Genomic DNA, 20,803 nt, shown 5'->3' with positions numbered 1-20,803 from the left:
TCAATGGGAGCAGATTTTGGATCCTTCCTTGGGCGTGAACACCTCCTTTGGGAGATAGTATTTCTCCGTATCAGGTATAATCCTCTCCCACTCCTTTTGATTCAGATTTAGTTCAGTTTATGGTTCAAGATTGATCCTTGAAAATATGATTTTCTAAATAGGGAATACGATTCCCAGTTGAAGGGAGAGATAAATTTTTGAAATTCGCCCCTTATTCCGCAATCTTTGGGCGTCCAGAAGATGGATTTCTCATCCCTTCACATTTCCATGGTAAGGGACCACTCTGAGAAGAATCCAAACAAGTTCTCTTTCTCAAAACAATTAAACTAAAGAATAGATGGTTCAGCCAATCAGCCCTTGTTGTTAATGAGTTCCTTTAGATGGCATTTATTGAATATTCATTAAGCTCTAGATGGTTCAGTCCTTGCTGTCATTTTGACTTTAATCAGAACTTCTATGAGAGATGGGGAGAGATGTTCTATCACTGCTAGGGTTTGTTGAAACTTTAGCCCTGCCAATCCAACGCAGACTTGTTCTTACGTGATAACCCTAACAATCTCATATGGTTTAAGTTACAGATTATATTTATCATGAACTAACATTCCTTTTTCCATCAATTCGTCATCACTAATATAAAGAAAAATATAGAAATTCTAAAGTTTAATTCAAAAACCATTATACCCCCTGAAACAAGTGCATGATTTGAAAAAGAAATCAAATAAGATAAGTGGTCAAAATCATTGCTAGAAAACTAGTACTCACTGGTAAAAGGGATGATTTACATCTGGAATTTATTAAATTAATAACCATCAAACTAGTATTCAATGGTAAAAAAAATCAAACATTTGGCAGTTTTGGCTTGATTGATACTAATTAAATAACAATAGAATTAAATCTTTTATTCTAGATGCATGAATTTTACTAATGATTTTCTTAAAATATTTGAACTTTTAAGCCGACCCTCCACCCCTCTCTTTTTTTTTTTACAATTTATCCTTTCTTTTGCAGGAACTAGGCATAAGATGGGACTGGACTATTTTATTTTATATCTTCCAATTGATCAATGGCATAGGTAGTAAATAGTCTAGTTTCAGGTCTCTAATTAAGTCTATAAAAAAAGTAGTGCTTAAACAAGTAGAAGGAACAGATAAATTCTTGGCCATTTGGCGTTCCACACTGTTTTCAAGCTTGCTTGTCCAAATCTATACTTAGGATGGAAAAGCATTTGTGTGCCCGAATCACAACATGGATATAAAATTGAAAGCAACAAATATTAACCTGGGTGAAAAATAACTTAAGACAGAAAATCTCCAATTGATTGAGTGAGATTACCTTCTAAGGAAAATCTCAGGGGTAAGCCAATGAAGTCGCACCTTTGTCCTTTAGCACTGATCGAACAAGCCCTTGTATCTGATATGTCCCACAAACTTGACATACAAATTTCAGACACAGAGCAGAATTCATACAACTAGAACATCAATAAAGGAATTGGTATTCATTCAGAAGAAAAGAAGAACATTAACAGCTGGTCAGTTCTTCGAGAGACCGCCCGCTCTCCCAATCACTCACAGTATTCTTCACTCAATAATAGCCTCCCTCCCCCATCCCCCAAAGCCCCTTCTTATATTCTTCTTACAGCATAACTGACTCCCTCAATAAATGCCCAACTGGCTAAGATATAAATGCCCACACTCTTCTTATTCCTAACTGACATAGCTATAAATGCCTCAAGACTCTCCTTATTCCCTCCAGCCATAATTGCCCTCATGTTCAATTATTTCCCCCCTTAGCCGAAAGCTGACCTTTCCCCTTCCTGGCATACGTAAGGTTAATTGGGGGCCTATCGTTACCCGCCACCCAAAGTCTAACCTTGTCCTCAAGGTTAAAATGAGGAAATTGGTCTCGAAGCAAGCCAAAAGGCTCCCAAGAATCTTCAAAATCAGGTAGGCCCTGCCAATGAATAAGTATTTCCAAACCAGTAACTCCGGGCATAGTGGATGGACGCACACCGCGCACTGATATGTCCCTACACAGGCCAAGCAGCAGCATTGCCCAATGCACAGATGGTGTGTCTGCTTTGTCACCTCTTGAAGCATGTCTATTTCCTCCAGCTTCGCATTTCCAACCTTCAGCCTCTCCATGATCATCCACAGCCATCCTGTCCCCTCCCTGCATGGTGTGCACTGCCCACAACTTACATGCTTATAGAAGTAAGAGAGCCTAGCAATTGCCTCCACAATATGAGTTGACTTGTCCATCACAATTACAGCAGCTGTCCCTAAACCCATTTGGACAACTTTGAGTGCATCATAATCCATCAACACATCATCACATATGTGCTTTGGAATCAGTGGAACAAAAGAACCCCCTAGTATCACTGTAAGAAAATTATCCCATCAACCTCTAACTTCTCCACAGTGCCTCTCTATCAGCTCCTTCAATGGAATACTCATCTCCCCTCAACTGTACAAGGCTTATTCACGTGGCCTGAGACCCAGAATAGCTTTGTCCCATTGATATATCGCAGAATTGTTCTTCCTACCAAAACTAGCAAACCATTCAGGATCATGCCTTAAAATGATGGGGGAAACGGCCACAGTTTCAACATTTGTAACAGTTGTTGGGCATCCGTATAGCCCTGCATTAGTTGGAAAAGGAGGCTTCAACCTTGGTTTTCCTTGTTTTCCTTCAAGGCTTTCCATCAATGTCGTCTCTTCTCCACAAATGTAAGCATCAGCTCCATAGTGGATATGAACATCAAAATCATATCCAGATCCACATGCATTTTTTCCCAAAAGTCCAGCTTGATAAGCTTCCCTCCTTGCCTTCTCAAGGTTTTTCTGCTCATTTACATACTCTCCCCTTATGTAGATATAAGCAACAGTGGCCCGCATACCAACCCCTGCAATCAAGCAACCCTCTAGTAGCTTATGTGGGTCATGGCGCATAATTTCTATGTCCTTACATGTTCCTGGCTCACTCTCATCAGCATTGACAACAAGATAAGAAGGACGGCCATCAGAAACTTTTGGCATGAAAGACCACTTCAGGCCAAATGGAAAACCAGCTCCACCACGGCCTCGAAGACTAGATTTCTTCATTTCATTGACAATCCAATCAGAGCCCTTAGGTACCAAGTCTTTGGTTCTATACCAGTCACCCCGCTTCATGGCACCATTCAGGAAAGGGTCGTGCAACCCATTAACAAATGCTGCTTCAAGGACTGATTCTGGTAGGTCACGTAAGGGGGCGAAGAGCACCACGATTTGGCGACGATATTCCTTAACAGTAGTGGATTGACGTAATGATAGAAGCTGTTCCTGCAAGTTTCCCTCCTGAGTTGACCAAAAACGTTCAAGGAGGAGTTCCTTGAATTCTGCCCAACTACGAAAAGGTCACCGACCATCCTCCCAATAATACCACGCCAATACATCACCCTCTAAACAGACAACTGCAGCTCGCAGACGCTCTGCTGGAAGCAATCCATTAATCTCAAAATAACGCTCCGCACGAAAAAAAAAGTCGTCTGGATTTTTCCCATCAAAATTAGGTAACTCCAATTTCCGAGGAAGTGAATCAGGAGTATGTTCCGGCACCGGCATCGAGGAAGATGTCGGAAATGCCGCACTCTTCCCTTTGTCAGCCGCACAACTCGATGCGACTAAAGGAGGAGCAATGTCAGTCGTAGACAAAGGAGCTGAATAGGCCTGTTGCTAAAGCAACAGATCAAAACGTCTCACCAGATCTTGAACGCTTCCTTCCAGAGACGAGATCTTCGAAAGTCCAGCTGTTATCTCATCACGCAAGCCATCCACTTCAGAATGCAGAGAAGTCAAGTGTTCTTCAAAACCCTCCACCTGTGATGCCACTTCCTTAGCTATCACCATGGCCGAGGAAAGATGCGCTCTTGTACCACTGATATGCCCCAGAAACTTGACACACAAATCTCAGACACACAGCAGAATTCACACAACTAGAACATCAACAAAGGAACTGGTATTCATTCAGAAGAAAAGAAGAACATTAACAGTTGGTCGGTTCTTCGAGAGACCGCCGGCTCTCCCAATCACTCATAGTATTCTTCACTCAATAATAGCCTCCCTCCCCCATCCCCCAAAGCCCCTTCTTATACTCTTCTTACAGCATAGCTGACTCCCTAAATAAATGCCCAGCTGGCCAAGATATAAATGCCCACACTCTTCTTATTCCTAATTGACATAGCTATAAATGCCTCAAGACTCTCCTTATTCCCTCCAGCCATAATTACCCCCATGTTCAATTATTTACCCCCTTAGCCGAAAGCTGACCTTTCCCCTTCCTGGCATACGTAAGGTTAATTGGGGGCCTATCAGTATCTAGAGAAACAAAAAATCTTTTCTTCATCATAAAACAAAGAATATGTTACAGTTTTTTCGTGAGAGATGGAGAGAGAGAAAGAAAGGAATTCATACTTGAAACTATTGCTTGTTGGTTACCTAAATCATGACCAATGGATTGTTGATGGGTGCTAGCTGTGGAACCTTAGCATAATGGAGGACTATGTGGGTCAGCTAAATGGAGAAGAAGAGGGTTTTGTGGGAGGTAGGAAACAAATAAGAAACAAGGAACAAAGAATACTCCAAAGGGGTTCAAGGCAATGGAGGGCTTTAGCTTGCAGGTTGGTGGGGAAGAGTGTTTAGAGTGGAATAGGGCAATATAGGACTTTAACCGATAGGCCTGTTGGGTTGATTGATGGAGAGGAAAGAGTTCCAAAATGAAAGGTAAGAGAAAGAAAGAAATAGTGAAAGAGAAGCATAGATTGGTTTAGTGGGTGGGAGGGAAAGAGAAAATACAAAGGTGGGAATTTTTTGAACGCGTTAACAAATTCTAAAATTTACAATTAAGTTTAGAAAATAATTAAATGATTAGTTATAGTTAGGACTTACTACAAATATTAATAATCATATTCATTATAAATTATGTTTATATTAATTAATAAATAATAATAAATCTAACATTTTAAAAATAATTAATAATTTTATTAATAAAATTCAATAACTTATAAAGTTATATTTAAATTGATTAATATAACAAAATTAGTAACAATTTAGTATTCATTTCATTTTAATTTAAAATTGTTAATTTAATAAAAATAAAATTAACTAATAAAAATTTGACAATTTTGATAATTACAATAGTATTATAATTAATTGAGAAAATCATAGTTCTCCATTCTTGAGTTGACTTTGGATTGGCTCAGCTCAATTGGGAAAACTAGACTGAAGAAAGAGAGTCGAGTGTAGGGGTGCTTACGAACCGTGGGCATATTTTTGAAACTAAACTGGTCCACTGGTTTTTGTTTTTTTTATATTTATAATATTATCATAAAGAAATATATAAATATGTAAAATATAATATATTATAAATATGTATATTATATAGGTAATATAATGATGTATTTTAAATATTTACCAAACTGTTTGCTTCACTTAGTTGGATTTTTTTGTTCAATTTCCTCAGTTTTATTCAGTTTTTTATTTTTTTATGAGCACCCCTAGTCAGGTGATGGTTCGAGCAGTTTGACTATTTGGGTCAATGGTAGACTGAAAAACATTGATAAATAGGCTTTTAGTCAACGACCTGTTGACCAGTAATGGCCGAATTGAACCATTACTCATTTGACCTGGACAACGATTTTAGGCCATTTTTTATTTTTAAATTGTCACATCCAATCTGTTTGGACTGGATAGTCGAACCAATGACTTGGAAACTAGTGATTAAAGTAGTTTCAATTCTAGGTTGGTTTTTAAAACCTTGGATGATATAACATAAATTAACATATGTATATATGTATACATTATCTATAATTTGTGGTCAATGGAAAACTTAAAGTATTAGCTTATGCTTGGTCCTAAAATTTGTGGCCCTAATTCAGGCCTAGGACCCATAAATATATTCTACTATAATATATATTTTTTATTATATTTTTAAAATTTCAATGTAAAAATTAGGATTTGAGGCCAAAAAAAGGTGTTTTAATAAAAAATAGCGAGCAGATAAGGTGACTTTAGCACTTTAGAACACGTAGATGGAAAAAAGGTTATGCAAAATAAAAAAGGAAAAAAGGAAAAGGAACATCCAATAGGACTAGTTCATTAGTTCCCATGTTGCACCAAGAAAGTGGATAGTTTTGGCCAATTATTTGGAGAAAATAGAGTTAGGGGTATGACTGAATTGGGCAAGGGTTGGTCAACAAGTTTTGACTTGTTCTTGTATTCAGAACCATACTTATATGACTTAGGAGTTAGTTTGGTTGTGCTGAAATTAGCATTGAATTGCTAAAAAGTTATGAAAAAACACTAAAGAACTTTTTGCAATGGATTAGATTGGGCATTATAATTCTACGACTACCCTTGATATGGTCATCTCCATAACATGACCATATTAATTATTAATTATTAATATTAAATCCACACTTAATTATTAATTATTGATTTTTATTTATATTTTATAACTATTAATTTATCAATCATTTATTTATGAAATTGCTAATAATTTAGTTTAATTATATTTAACTAATTAATAATAAATTGTATTTTCTCATTAATAATTAACTATTAGTTTACTATTAATTAATTAATTATAAATGAGGAGTCATATATAATTTATTATCAAATAATTATCTGATACTCATTAATAATTTATTTAAATAATTAAATTAATTTTTATGATTATTTTTTAATTAGTTACATAATAATTGAAATATGCATTTGTATTTTTATAAGTTATTATCTTTAGTTATTATGAAATAGTAACCATTAATTATTATTGTTTTCATTAGTAATGAATTAATAATATTTTATTAATTATTAGTCATGTATATTTATTTTAATAATTTCTCAACTATTAATAGTAATTAGTAAATACTTAGTATCTTTAATCAATAATATATCATTATTATTTATTAGTTTTTCATACATTACATTTTTAACCATTACAATAAATATTTGCTAGTTTACTATTTTTTATCAATTTATTCATTATTTAATATTTAATATATTTCTTATTTCTTAAATATTGTATACTATTTTATAATCAATTTATTGAATAGTTTCCAAATATATTTTGTTCCTCAAGGGTATGGTTGTTAAACATTTATGGTATCATATTTATATGACCTTATAGCTACTCATAATTAAAATCCGTGGCTATAGCTATAAATAGCTTTTAGCCGCAACAAGTGTTATTTAGCCATGAATAAGATTGTTGTAGTTAAAGATCAATTTCATAGTTATAACCATGGATAACTACAATTTGTGGCTATAGCTATAAGTAGCTTTTAGCCACAAAGAAAGTGGTATTTAACCATGAACAAAAAACCGTAGTAATAGGTCAGCTTAACTTGTAACCACAGATGCCTAAAAATCGTGGTTGTAGGTAGCTATTAGCTACGGACAAACTGCTTTTAACTACGGACAGAATGACCGCAGCTAAAGCTCAACTTTTTGCCACGGATAGGAAGATGTCCATGGCTATAGCCCAACTTTTAGGTATGGTTTTGATGTCCGTAGCTAAAGTACAGTAGCTATAGCCCCATTTTCCTGCAGTGTTTCTTTTGGGTGATGTTGGAATGCAAGTCCATCATATACTTTTAGTGTGATGTCTAACAGATCTCCTATGAGGAAGGTGTTCTGGGAGCATTATCACTTGTTTTATATACATTAATCCTGATACCTCTGATCAAGTTTGTCTTTGTTCCTTGGGTCATTGACGATGTTGATAGTGATGCATTTGCTTTATACTCATTATTTGGAAGGCATGTAAATGTTAGTCTTCCTTTCAAATCAGCTCCCATCTACTTCCCGCATATCGAGTCAGGCTTAAAGTGTCATTCCTAGAACTTGAGAAGTCATTAAATATTAGGGAGAATGACTGTTCAGCACATGCTAAGAATTCTTAGCCCCACTATACAGTTAGGGTAGGTGTCAGCTCAGAATTGATGCCAACTCACGAGTAGGTATTGATGCTTTAGGGTGGGAGTGTTTATCATTTTGAATTGTGTAGGGTTGTTGTGGAGTTCAAAGTTTTGGAATTGGCTGCAATGTACTTTTTCCTTTCTTCTGATGTTAGTTATACTTTGTACTTCAATGGTGATAGTTGATGGAGTTATTACCCGGCAATGTCAAATATGTAGAATGTAGGCGGTCTGGCAAGTCTTGTTGGCTATGGTGGTGTAATCAACTTGACCTCAACATGCAGCGTAAGCCCTTCATCACATGCAATTCATGGAAATAAATGGGCAACAATTGCGAGATTGCTGCAAGGGAGGACAAATAATGCAAAGAAGAGAACCACGGGGATTTTAACTAAAGATGCAAGTGCATGGAGATCGACATAAAAACAATTCAATATAGATTAACCAAACTACAACTTTGAAATCCCAAACTTCCCCAAGGATATTCTAAAGTCCATAATCAATAACTTGACAAAATTTTATAAATCAAGAATAGGTGATGCCTAAATGACCATGATACCAAGACTCCATTTTCAATTTAAACTTTCTTTCCTCCACTTACTTACTCCCAAACCTTACCCCCTTCCCCATTTGCTTTTCTTTTGTTCTATTTTTTCAAAGTATTCAATTGGCTTCTTCACTATCCTTTCCCTCCAAAAAAGGATAAGGCCAAAAGATTTCTCAATTTCCATTAGTCAATCTGTAAGCCGATCAATATTCGCTTTCCCTAGTCAATGTTATCTTCTCATAAAACATCTTTAACTCCACTCCCCATCGACTCTCTTTTCCTTTGTCCTTGACCTACTTCCACATCCACAAATTTCTTCAAGTCTTCCATCTTTCACCTTTCCCCACTCTCTCAACAATCACCTTTGCATTTCACTTCGTCTGAATTTGGTGCATGTTATCTTTCTTAAAATGTCTAGCATTATAAAGAAATATCTAAATTTGAAAAACACAACTGAAATTAAAGAAACTTGAAATCAATATTGTAACCTCCATGCAATCTATTTTCCACCTTTCTCATAAAGTAGTTAAACAAGCACACCAAACTCAATTAGAAATTCAAAATTTATTTTGCATTGACAAACTACTAATGAATTTTATTACGTAGTTTCCTTCACTTTTTGCATATTTAATTAGACCATCAAAATAATCTTTGTTCTGACTTTTGTTTGTTTTTCTTTGTAGGTTAAGCATGCAATGAATGACTCTTAAAGCTTGTTGGAGAGAGTGGATACTTCTTTTATTATAGACTTTAACATGTATTGAGGAAAATTTGACATTTGTAATACATTTTAAACAATGAATATATTTCTTTTTTGTAGAACAATGGATGTATTCAAATTATACATTGAATATAATTTCTTATAATAGTAATATAACCATTTATTAAAAATTATTATATAATTTACATGTGATGTATGAATGAAACAGGTATTGCTTTAAGGTGGTGGTTCCAATTAGCACTAATTTATTATTTTAATCTGAACAACTAGCTATGGGGTATGTATGAATGAAACAAGTATTTTATCGCTATTTTTTTCAAAAAATTCGTTGCTATAGATTGAATAGATTTCAGATTTTAGCCACGGTTTATCAAAAACTGTAGTTATAAGTTGATGCATTTAGCTTCGGCTTTATTGGAATCGTGGCTATAGATTGAATATATCTAACTACGGTTTTGCTACAAACGTGGCCATAGATCATACATTTTAGTCACAATTTGTCAAAAACCATAGATATAGGTTAAAGTATTTAGCTCCGATTATGCCAAAAAAAAAATCGTGGCTATAAGTGGCATATTTAGCTTTGGTTTTGCAACATATTGTAGCTCTATATTGCACATTTTAGCTACAGTTTTTCAAAAACCATAGCTATAAGTTGAAGTATTTAGCTTCGGTTTTGCAGAAAAAAACATGGTTATAGGTGGTGCATTTAGCTATGGTTTGCAACAAATTGTAGCTATAAATAAAAGATTTTAGCTATGGTTTACGAAAAATATGTGGTTATAGATTTGAATAATAGCTACGATTTACAAAAAACCATGGCTATATGCATCTTTTAGCTACAGTTTGTTCCATGGCTAAAGGCTCATATGGTTTGCATCCATCCTCTATTCATGGACAACTACAGTAGCTATAGATGTGCTATAACCACAGATTTGTTTAACTGTAGTTGTAGGCTATAGCCACGTGAACATAGGCTATAGTTTTTTGTTTGTAGCTAAACCATAGCTATATAGCTAGCTACGATTTTTCTAACATTCAACTATGGTTTTGTTTGTAGCTAAAAGTCATATTTCTTGTAGTGAGATTTAGATCAACATCAGGTGTCATGTTGGAAGAAGACAACCTTGATAAGGCCGAAACATCCTCTGGAGAAACATTGTAATATGGCGACCTCAATTCATTTAAGTGCTTTGGTATCTAGCTAAAGAAAGTCGACAGTTGTTGTTGAGGTCCTTGAAGGGCCAACAATATTTCAAGATGTCTAGGGTCAACCAAGGCAATTAAGATATAAAAAAAAAAGAGTAGGAATAACAACAACAACAACAACAACAACAATAATAATAATAGGGAATAGATGGAAAAATGAAAATACCTAAAAGAAAAAAATGAAAAAATCCAAGAAAAAGCAAGAGAATAGAGGAGTTCCCCAAGAGAATAAGTCTTTTAGGCAAGCTAGAATCAACAAACCAAAAAAAATCAATAAAAATGAGAGAAAATATCAACAAAAAATATAAAGAAAATGAAATAAAAGTTAAAATAAAGAAAAAGAAGATGTATGCAAGGGAAAATAAGAAAGTCAAACCAAGAAAAATATTAAAAAAAAGAAAATAGAGAAATTAAAATAATAATAATAATAATATACAAATGGAGAAAAAAGAAGGAAAGAAGGAAAGAAGAAAAAATAGAAAAAAAAAAAGAGAGAAAAAGAAGATGCCTAAGGTAGGTCATAGAATAATAAGCAAAATATGAGATTATGATGTGTGATGATCTAATTAAGGTCCCTTTTTAAGAAGTGTTATTCTCGAAGATTTGGAATTTCGAAAGCTTTGCGGTTCAACCCATATTCTTTACCATGTCTCAAATCCTTCCTAAGGCTGATTGCATCACCTAAGTGACAGTCCCACCAAATTCAGAGACAACAGTACCGACTCATGTCCCTTAAAGTGGCTACCTCCATCTCTAAGAAAAATTGAATGATATGTCTGTTAAGTTGGCTAATTTGCAAGCTAAGAAATCCCAAACTACTCAATTTGCTCCCGTCATGGGAACCCAAGCATTATTCTATCTTGCATCATATGCCTTTGGACCCTCTTCAACCCAAAATTCTACACCTATGCTAGGAACAACATACTGGTTGTCTCCCTTTATCTATACTATGGGAACCAAACAGGCTCATTAGTCGAGGAAAGAATTTGAATATGACTGCCATTTAGTCACCACTCCAAGATTTCCTAATGATTGAATTAGAGTAGATGAAAGATGAGTTGAAGAGGCTGAAAGAGGTTTGGAACTTGGGAGTTACAGATTTCAAAGAGTTGTGTCTGTACCCTAATGCAAAGTTGCTTGTTAAATTTAAGATGCCAGACCTTGAAAAGTATGATAGAAAGGGATGCCCACGAACCCATCTGAAGATCTTTTGTGGTGACATGTTTTAATACGGCTTAAATGAAAAGTTATTCATTCAGATGTTCCAAAAGAGACTTATAGGGAGTGCTAGAACTTGGTTTGCAAATTTGGTAGATGAAAAGAAAAGGACTTGGAAAGGTGTTTCAGAATCATTCTTAGACCAGTTTTCTTACAACATGGAGTTTGCACTTGATCGATCAGATTTTATGTCTCTTACTCAGAAGTCAGGAGAAAGTTTCTTGGATTATGTATATCGATGATGTGAAATGATAGCTAGGTTATGGCACCTAATGCCAAAGGAAGAGATGGTGAGGTTGTTCATTAAGACATTGAAGGATCCATATCATACCTTATTGATTGTACAAGGTCGAATTAATCCGATGATGATCTCGGGAAATTTATCATTGCTTGGAAAACCCCCTCTTAATCATCAAGAAGAGAATGAAGTACAAACTATATCTACTTTTGACTCTGAGATGCCTCAAGCCCATTATCCAAAAAGTATCAAAGTTGTAGCCTATCCTGGATCTTCTCAAATCAGTTAGACTGCCCCCAAGTAGACATATAATCCCTTACCCGCACAAGCACAAACATATCATCTGCCTACTATAACCCCAATCACTCAGTAGTCTCCTTGAAACGAAAAAAGAAAGCTTTCCCCTTTGCCATGTCCTCATTCTCAACTACTCCCTACTTTAGTTCAAGGAGGATTTTTGTAGTTCCTTATATGGAGACCTCCACGAGAGCCCAAGCCTATAAATTATGATGAAAATGCTTACTGTAATTATACTTAAGGGCCCAGTCACACCACCGACCATTATTGGCAGTTAAAGTTTGCATTTCAAGATTTGATTGATAGCAACATTCTTACTTACTGAGACCTATTGCAAATGCAGGGGAAAAATTCGATACTTCCATTAATTTCCTGGGTGAACAAAAGGAATTTTGTGATCCTAGCATTTTCATTACTCCTATTGGAACTCCACCAACTATTAGAGAGTGTATGCCCTTAGCTCCAATTAGATTGATGTACAAATACATTTATTGTAAATAAATGAAAGTCCATTATTATTTCATGTTGATATTGGTATGTTTTTGTGTAATTACACTTTAAATTAAACACTTATGAGACTCGTCTTAGTTTAAAATGTTCTCAGCCGTTGGATAGATTTGGGGAATTAATTCTTCCAAGGTTGACACTGATGTGCTACCAAAGAAATTGGGGCAGCTTGTCTCAACTGTTAGGGTTACACCTAAAGCACATATAATGTGTGCTTGGATGAAACACTGAACCCAAATAATTTGATATTGGATTGGACTATTTTGATATGGTATTGCACTAGGTATTGGATTGAGCTATTTTGATATGCCAATCAGTGAGATCCATTAAGGATCAAAACATGGGTATGTTGGGGCAGTCTAAGAATTCATCTAAGTGGGTGATCATAGTGATAGGATCGACCCCTTTCTGAAATAAAGTGAATAATAGAACTTACACTCTCTTTGATGGAAACCTAAACTGCCGACAATGGATTTCAATTATGTTTGAGATTTGGTTTTGCAAAGTATATTTATACGATATATATTATGTTTTATGAAAAAATTTTGCAAAAGATTTTAATTTTCAGGATCCATTCAAGCAAAGAGCGTGACACTGTATCTTGCAGCCAGGGGAAAGGTTCTTTCCTATCGGGCAGTGTTTGATTATTATGGGATGAGAGGTTAAGTGTAAGAGACCATTACAAAATTGAATACCTGATGGGATTTATCTTACTTAAGTTTATTTCCTTGGGTCTTCATAGGATAGCTAAATTCAAGAATCATTTAGGTGTAAATGTTGGGACCATATTGAACCCAAAGTGATGTGCTCTGGGGTTCACTGTGATTAGCAATAAATTCAACTAAGCCTTTTCATAGAGGTTGGGATGAACCCAAGTGGACTTATTTGAGGTTATTGTGTAGTCCCGCGCCACTCAAATAAAGCCTATATATTGGGTCATTAGACTTTAAAGGAAATTGGCCTAATGCCCATAATTAATAAGATTAAGAAAACTGTCAAGTTGTCATGTGCTCTATGTCAAATCTGGGTTTGGAAATGGGTATGGAGCACCCATCCTCTTAAGAGGATAAGGCTTTTCTCTTAATAGAGTTCAGATCCAAATTAGATCTGGATAATCTCCTAATTTGATTAGGAGAGTGGTCCATAAGGAGATAAAAGAAGAAGAGGGAAAACCAGACTAGAAAACCACTCTTTTGTTTTCTCTTCTTCTCTTTTGTCTTCTAGGAAACCCTATCACGACCTAGGCTTTCAAGGATTGATAGAGATCAGTTTTCTTCTAATTTTTGCAAGAAAAATTCATAGGAATTTCAGTCTCACCTTCTTAGTTCGATTCAAGCAGTTGGGTTGTAGTTTTGTTGAAAACTCTGTTGTTGAATCTATTAGACAGCGTATGCCCTTATCTCCAATCAGATTGATGTACAGATATATTTATTGTAAATGAATAAAAGTACATAATTATTTCATGTTGTCATTGGTATGTTTCTATGAAAATTACCCCTTAAACTGGACACTTAGGGGACTCATGTTAGTTAGAATGTTCTTAGCCGTTGGATAGACTTGGAGAGTTTATCCTACCAAGAATGACAATAATGTGTTGCCAAATAAGTTGGAGCAGCTTGTCTCAACTGCTAAGGATAGACCTGAAGCACACGCAGTGTGTGTTTGATTGAAGAAATAAACCTTAACCATTTTCCATTTATGCCCTGGACCTTGTAGACTGATGAGAAAAACTAGAAACTTGCACATAACCCCTGGACTTGATTGCGATATTGCACTGGGTGTCAGATCCGACTATCTTTGATATGCCAATCAGTGAGATCCTTTGGGGGTCAAAACCTAGGTATGTTGGAGCAGTTTGGAATTCACTTTAGGGGGTAATCATAGTAATAGGATCAGCCCCTTTGTCGGACAAAGTGAATGATCGGGACTCCACTCTTTCTGATGGAAACCAAAACTGCCAGCAGTGGATTTCAACCATGTTTAAGATTTATTTTGCAAAATATATTTATCATATATATACATATATATATCATATTTTAAAAAAAAGTTTGCAAAAAGGTTTTAATTCCTGGGACCCATCTGAGCAGAGAGTGCAACACTGCACCTTGCAATTAGGGAAGAGGTCCTTCCTTGTCGAGTAGTGTTTGATCATTGTGCGCTGGGAGGTTAAGTGTAAGAGACCATTAAGGGCTATTTACTTGATGGGTTATATCTTACTTAAGTCCATTATCCTTGGGCCTTCATAGGATGGTTGAACTCAGGGATCATTTAAATGTTGGGCCAATTTTGAGCCTATACTGATGAACTCTCTACTTTCAGTTCTCTCTCTGCTCTTGTCACCCAGAAACCCTAGATCAATCTCCAATTCTTGGGACTGATTTTGATCAGTTCTTTCACTGAATTTTGCAAGAAAATTGCAGAGAAAAACTGTGCTCATCTCCCTTGTTCGATCCATACAGTTGGATTGCAGTTTTGTGAAAACTGCATTGCTGAACCGGCTTCATTCCAAGCTATGCCATCTTTAGTGAAAGCTGGTTTTGGGATTTGATTTGGGCGTGAACTACCACTTTGTGAGCTACATCTGTGGAATTCGTATCAGGTATACATCTTCCTCCTTTTGGTTTCAAATCTGATTTGATTTCGGTACAAGAACGATCCTAGAAAAATGCAGTTTTTTTCTGAAACTAGCATGGTTCAGCCATCCATATGATGAATTTCACCTTCCTTCAGTGGTATTAGAGACAAAGGTTCAATCTTGAACCGAAAAGATTAAATCTGAACCAAGGCTCAATCGATAGAACTAGTCTAGCCGATTTGAGCAGTTTGTAGTTTTTTGAGAAATCAGTTCTCAGTTTTTGGGTGAATTATATGAAATTTTTATGATTATATTCTGATATAATTTAGAATTGTTCTACCATGATTTCTTTGGTTCTTGGGCTGATTGTGTGATGGAGATCGAATTCTTTTATGGTGACAAAATCTGTGCACCTGGGAAATTTATTATTTGATGTTTTGGTCTGTAATAATTTTTTCTTTTTAGAAAAATGTATTAGGTTTTTTTTTATTTAAGTAATAGAAAATTAGGGTTTTCTATTTTTTTTACATCAGAAGACTTGTTGGAGTGCGCAGAGGAAAATGTTTTGTAGAAAAATTGCAATCTGCGATTAACAGTTTTTTGCAGGGTTGTAGTTCGTCCAGATCAGATTCAGACCATCACACTTTCAGCCCTAACTTGTTATTTGTTTTTATCTGTTGTGTTGGTTATCAATTTTGGCTGAAAATTTTCAGATCATTTTCTTGTGAATTGTTGCATGTTTGGGACACCAAACCCTTTGACCTAGTTTGGTCCAAATTAGTTGGGCCGAACCTATGGTTTGATGAGGTTTGATAACAACCCCATGGGTCATGTTTTGGTGGCTCAAAATCGGTTTTGGGCCAAGGGTTTGATGGCCCATTACATGGAACAATTCGACCCTCCCTTGAAATCCCTATTTGTGTTAAGTTAAAGCAAAATCAACCCATTTCAGCATGGATTGCTATGTGGGCTGAACTGCTTTTTGTGATTTAGCCTATATGCCAAGATGAAATTATTGGATAATTTTGGACCTTTAATGGGATGATTGTGTGTTAACCTAAATTAATTAGGGTTGTACAAGCTTTGATTGATTTGGATAAATTTATGTGTTTGTGCTTGTGATGTGCTGAATGAATGAAATTCGTTCATGGGCCATAAGTACTTGGCCCATGTCTAGACTTATGTGGCTCTCTGCGAACATCATGGCTGAATGCACATCATTGCCATGATGCCCTTAGATCATTGCATGATCTCCCTTTCTGATGGGCCCCTGATCAGCTTCTTTTTTGACATCTCTCTATCATGCTAAGTTGAAAACTTGAAAGGGCAGCTCAAGTAGAAGATAGAGCACAAAACAAGGAAGAAGCCAAAAAAACAAAAGAAAAAAAAAGCCTATTGGATGAAAACCTGAAAGGGCATCCAACCAAAATATGTGGTATAAAAAAGCAAATGGCATGATCAATGAAGGAAGAAAGTTAATATCCTTAGATCACAAAGTAGAAGTTATACAAGCTACAAATAACTGAGGAAGAAAATCCAAGGGTGTGACTTATGATGAGCTTTGGTACGTGATCCAAAATCAAAGAGATCATGAATTACTAATCGTATGACAAGACCTAGACCTAGGCAGATTTGGGTGACACATATGTCTTAAGAATGACTAAACTTCTATGTCAATAATTTGGATCAATTCTTTGTATGCAACATGCTGATAGCAATTCAATAACTTATGTAGTGCTTTTAAGGCAAGAAAGTCCTAACAACAAAAACAAAAACAATCATTTTTAACAAGTCAACATCTCATACAGTCCATCACCACCATCTATTCCATCATACATCTCCAAGGCATATCCATTACAATCAACAACATCAATATAAATACCGAGTTTCAACGCAGGTAAGCACTATGTATGCAATCATCAATTATCTCATGCAAATCATGCATCTTTTCATTAGTAATGCAATCATCAACTATCTCATCTTTTACATTACAAATCATACATCTCTTTGTTACAATTGCATTGTCTCATCTTCATCAACATCATCATCATCATGGCACTACATCCACTACGGGAGTTCTGAGTTTGAATACACCCCCAATCCTCATATTAGGTGGTTGACCCACTCCCAACAAGAAAGCATATTTTAGACTTCAAAGCCAAATGCCCAAAGATCCAAGCTGTTAGCACCCAATTTTTGCTCGGTCCCTTCAACTTACCTCTTTGTACCCTCCTCTCAGACCCCAAAATCTTGGAAACACAACCAAGTTAGTATGAAACTTTCTAAAACACGAAATACCTTCCTTTGACACAACCCACGGGATGAATAAGAACTTTGAGATCAACATCAACGTCCGATCAGACATCATCCCCAGACTTAGAAAACTATAACTTAGTCACACATTAGTTTTCATGACTAAACTTCAAAGATTCACTTTCTTCCCAATAGCCCCAATTTATGCAATATTCAAATTCCAACTCCTCCAAAATCAAATCCAACATATACATACCCCAAGATCACTAGGAAACAATCAGCTAGTGAATCCTAATACGAATCTTTGACAACCAACTATAAAACATTAAGATCCCATTCTGATGGCCCTGAAATGATTACCAAGCTCAGCCATATCTTTCTTAGATCAGAACCATCCACTTGACTCCTCACCCTAATCCACACCTACCTACTAAATTTCATCCCAAAATTTCCCCGTTTAACCCTTCATCAAACAATGATTCTATTTTAGCAAATCTCATTAATTAAAGCTTACCATCCGTCATCCCAACTTCATGACCTTTCAGACCCTATCATTGTATTCAGAGACCCAAAAAAACCCCAACACGTCAAGTTTCACAACCAAACACCTCCATTTGAACATTAAAAAAGTAAGATTCCATATCTGGCCCTCTCGTTGATTGAAAAACCATAAGCTAAGACCATGATCTAAACTGAATCAGTCAATCTACACCTTTGATCAAAGATACATCACTTCCATCAAATTCGGGAAGATAAAAAATTCTTACCCACCAAATTTCATACCAAAATTCCTCGTTTAACCCTTCATCAAATAAAGATTATATTTCAGTAAATCTTATTGATCTGAACTTGTCAGCCATAGATTTCAATCATCCTGACCCTATTTGTCCAATCAAAACCACTGTGTTTAGAGACCCAAAAAAACCCTAGTACACCAAATTTCATGACCAAATTAATCCGTTTGACCATTAAACTAGAAAGATACCATTTCGGCGTACCAGATTAAATTCCCATATCATTTGTTCCAACATGAAGCCTCAAAAGGGTGATGGCTGATGTCAGACTCATTCTTGACTCATTAGTACATTTGGACCAATAAAACAGAGCCTAATAGACCAAAAAAGCCTAAAACCCCCAAAATATCCCTACTTAAAACCAAGAAAAGACAAAATAACATTTAAAAGTTCATCAAATTTACATTTTCTGCCACTGACAACCCCAAATACGAGACTGCCATGACAGGCACACCCCAAGCTCCCATTGGATGCACAAAACCCATGATAACCACCCCCAAATAAAAGAAAAGGTTTCACCAAATAGGAAAGCTTGACTGAGCATCTATTTCTTTGAATAATCTTTGCATATTTGTGTGAAAAAAACTCTGTTGAATCCCAATCACTGTAGCTGAACAAATTCAAACCTGACCCCCTCTCTTTCTCTATAAATACTAATCTAATTCGACCTCAAAAGGGGAAGGGGGCGGAAACCTGAGGGAGGCCTCCAGAGAGAGAAAGAAAAAAAGAATGAGAGGAGAAAACCAAAAAGAGAGAGATCTAAAAAGAAGAAGAAGATAAAAGAGCATTTTTCCTAACCTCTATAATCCCAAAGTCCTTGAAGATCAAACTTAAAATCCGCCAATCTGTTTCACCTGCAAGATTTGAAACCAAAAAGCACACCATCCATCCTAGTATCTCATTCAAGATTCTTTGAACTTACTCTCACTGCTGGAAAGTTCCCGTCAAGGTACATACGAAAGCTCCCACTGCTGGAAAGTTCTCGTAATGTCCATTCTTTTTTAAGTTTTTCTGGGTTGCTTGAGGTTCTGAAATGTTGGACAATCATTGTTTGCAATTTCTTATTGACTGAGAACAGAGGCAGAGAGGCGAGGGTCTTAGGGAAATCAATACCTAAGCCCCGATAACATCACTTCAAAATCAGTCTTAGGAGAAGTTGAAAGCATGTTCCCCTAGATTTAAGAAATTCCTACAGCCATTTCTATTTTTCTCTAAAAGAAATTGAGCCTGAATAACTCTTGTATTGGGCTGCTACAACACCTTGGAGAGAGGGGTGCCTAATTCCTTCCCTCTCCCAACCCTTGAGACCCAAAATCTCTAAGTTGTGTGCCTTTTCCATAGACAATGGAGTCACTATCAAAGACTTAAATCGAACTTTTCAAATCCGAAAATAAGGGCCCATTTCCTCTAAAAAATGGGTGGCGACTCCATATTTTTGAGTAGGCCATGAGCTTCCTAGAGTTCATAGCTGGTGAATCCACTAGGGAAATTTAAGGACCTTTATAGGGAGACGTTTGGGCTCAAGTTCGCACTTAGTTGTTGTGCGTTGTAAGGCTTAAAAATTAAAAGTTGTTGGATTGTGATTCAAAAATCACACCTTAAGAAGGTTGGGCATGATAGACCCTCTTAGCGCAATCACCCAAAGCCATTCCCATTCCAAAATCACAGCTGAAGCTTCACCTAGAACCACACCTTTGTCAAAATCGCAACTCAAGTCCCATTATAGCCTAGAACTTTAAAATCACAGCCTCTTGCAACTTCATCGCAACCCAAAAATCCAAATTATGCCTCTTTATAGTCTCATCACAACCCAGAAGTCCAAAATAGCACCTCCTTAGAGCCTCATCGCAACCTAGAAGTCCCAAATTGCACCTCCTTAGAGCCTCATCGCAACCCAAAAGTCCAAAATCACACCTCCTCTTAATCCCATCGCAACCCAGAACTGCAAAATCACACTTGAGTTTAGTTTTATTACAGCCCAGAGCATCAAAATCACCTCTTTCAAAGCTTCATCATCCTCCCATAGCAGCTCAAAACCCTCCCATCGCAGCTCAAAACACTCTCATCGCAACTTAGAACCTCTCCATCGCACCTCAGAACCTTCTTATCACGCTCACGTTTAACTCATCGCACCTCAAAACATGTACATCGCACCCAAAATCCTGTTCATCGAACCTCAGAACATGTTCATCACACCTCAAAACATGTTCGTCGCACCTGAAAAATTGTTCATCACACTTGAAAACTTGTTCATCGCACCTTAGAACTTGTTCATTACACCTGAAAACTTGTTGATCGCACCTCAGAACTTGTTCATCGCACCTGAAAACTTGCTAATTGCACCTCAAAACATGTTTATCACACCCGAAAACTTGCTCATCACACTTGAAAACTTGCTCATAACACCAGAACATGTTCATCACACCTGAAATCTTGCTCATCGCACACCAGAACGTCAACAGCTCACCTAACAATGCCTACATCACACCT

The 20,803-nt window shown here is 36.2% G+C and overlaps 1 pseudogene; it reads right to left on the bottom strand.

Moving 5' to 3' along the window:
- Nucleotides 1–1,347: 1,347 nt before the first annotated feature.
- Nucleotides 1,348–20,754, bottom strand: LOC148803177 (NADH dehydrogenase [ubiquinone] flavoprotein 1, mitochondrial-like; annotated as a pseudogene).
- Between the last annotated feature and the right edge of the window lie 49 nt (nucleotides 20,755–20,803).

The sequence above is a fragment of the Nelumbo nucifera genome, chromosome 1, assembly GCF_055504915.1.
Source record: "Nelumbo nucifera cultivar China Antique chromosome 1, China Antique-T2T, whole genome shotgun sequence".
NCBI lineage: Eukaryota > Viridiplantae > Streptophyta > Magnoliopsida > Proteales > Nelumbonaceae > Nelumbo > Nelumbo nucifera.
The sequence above is the reverse complement of the archived record's forward strand: the minus strand, read 5'-3'. Positions and strand labels throughout refer to the sequence as shown.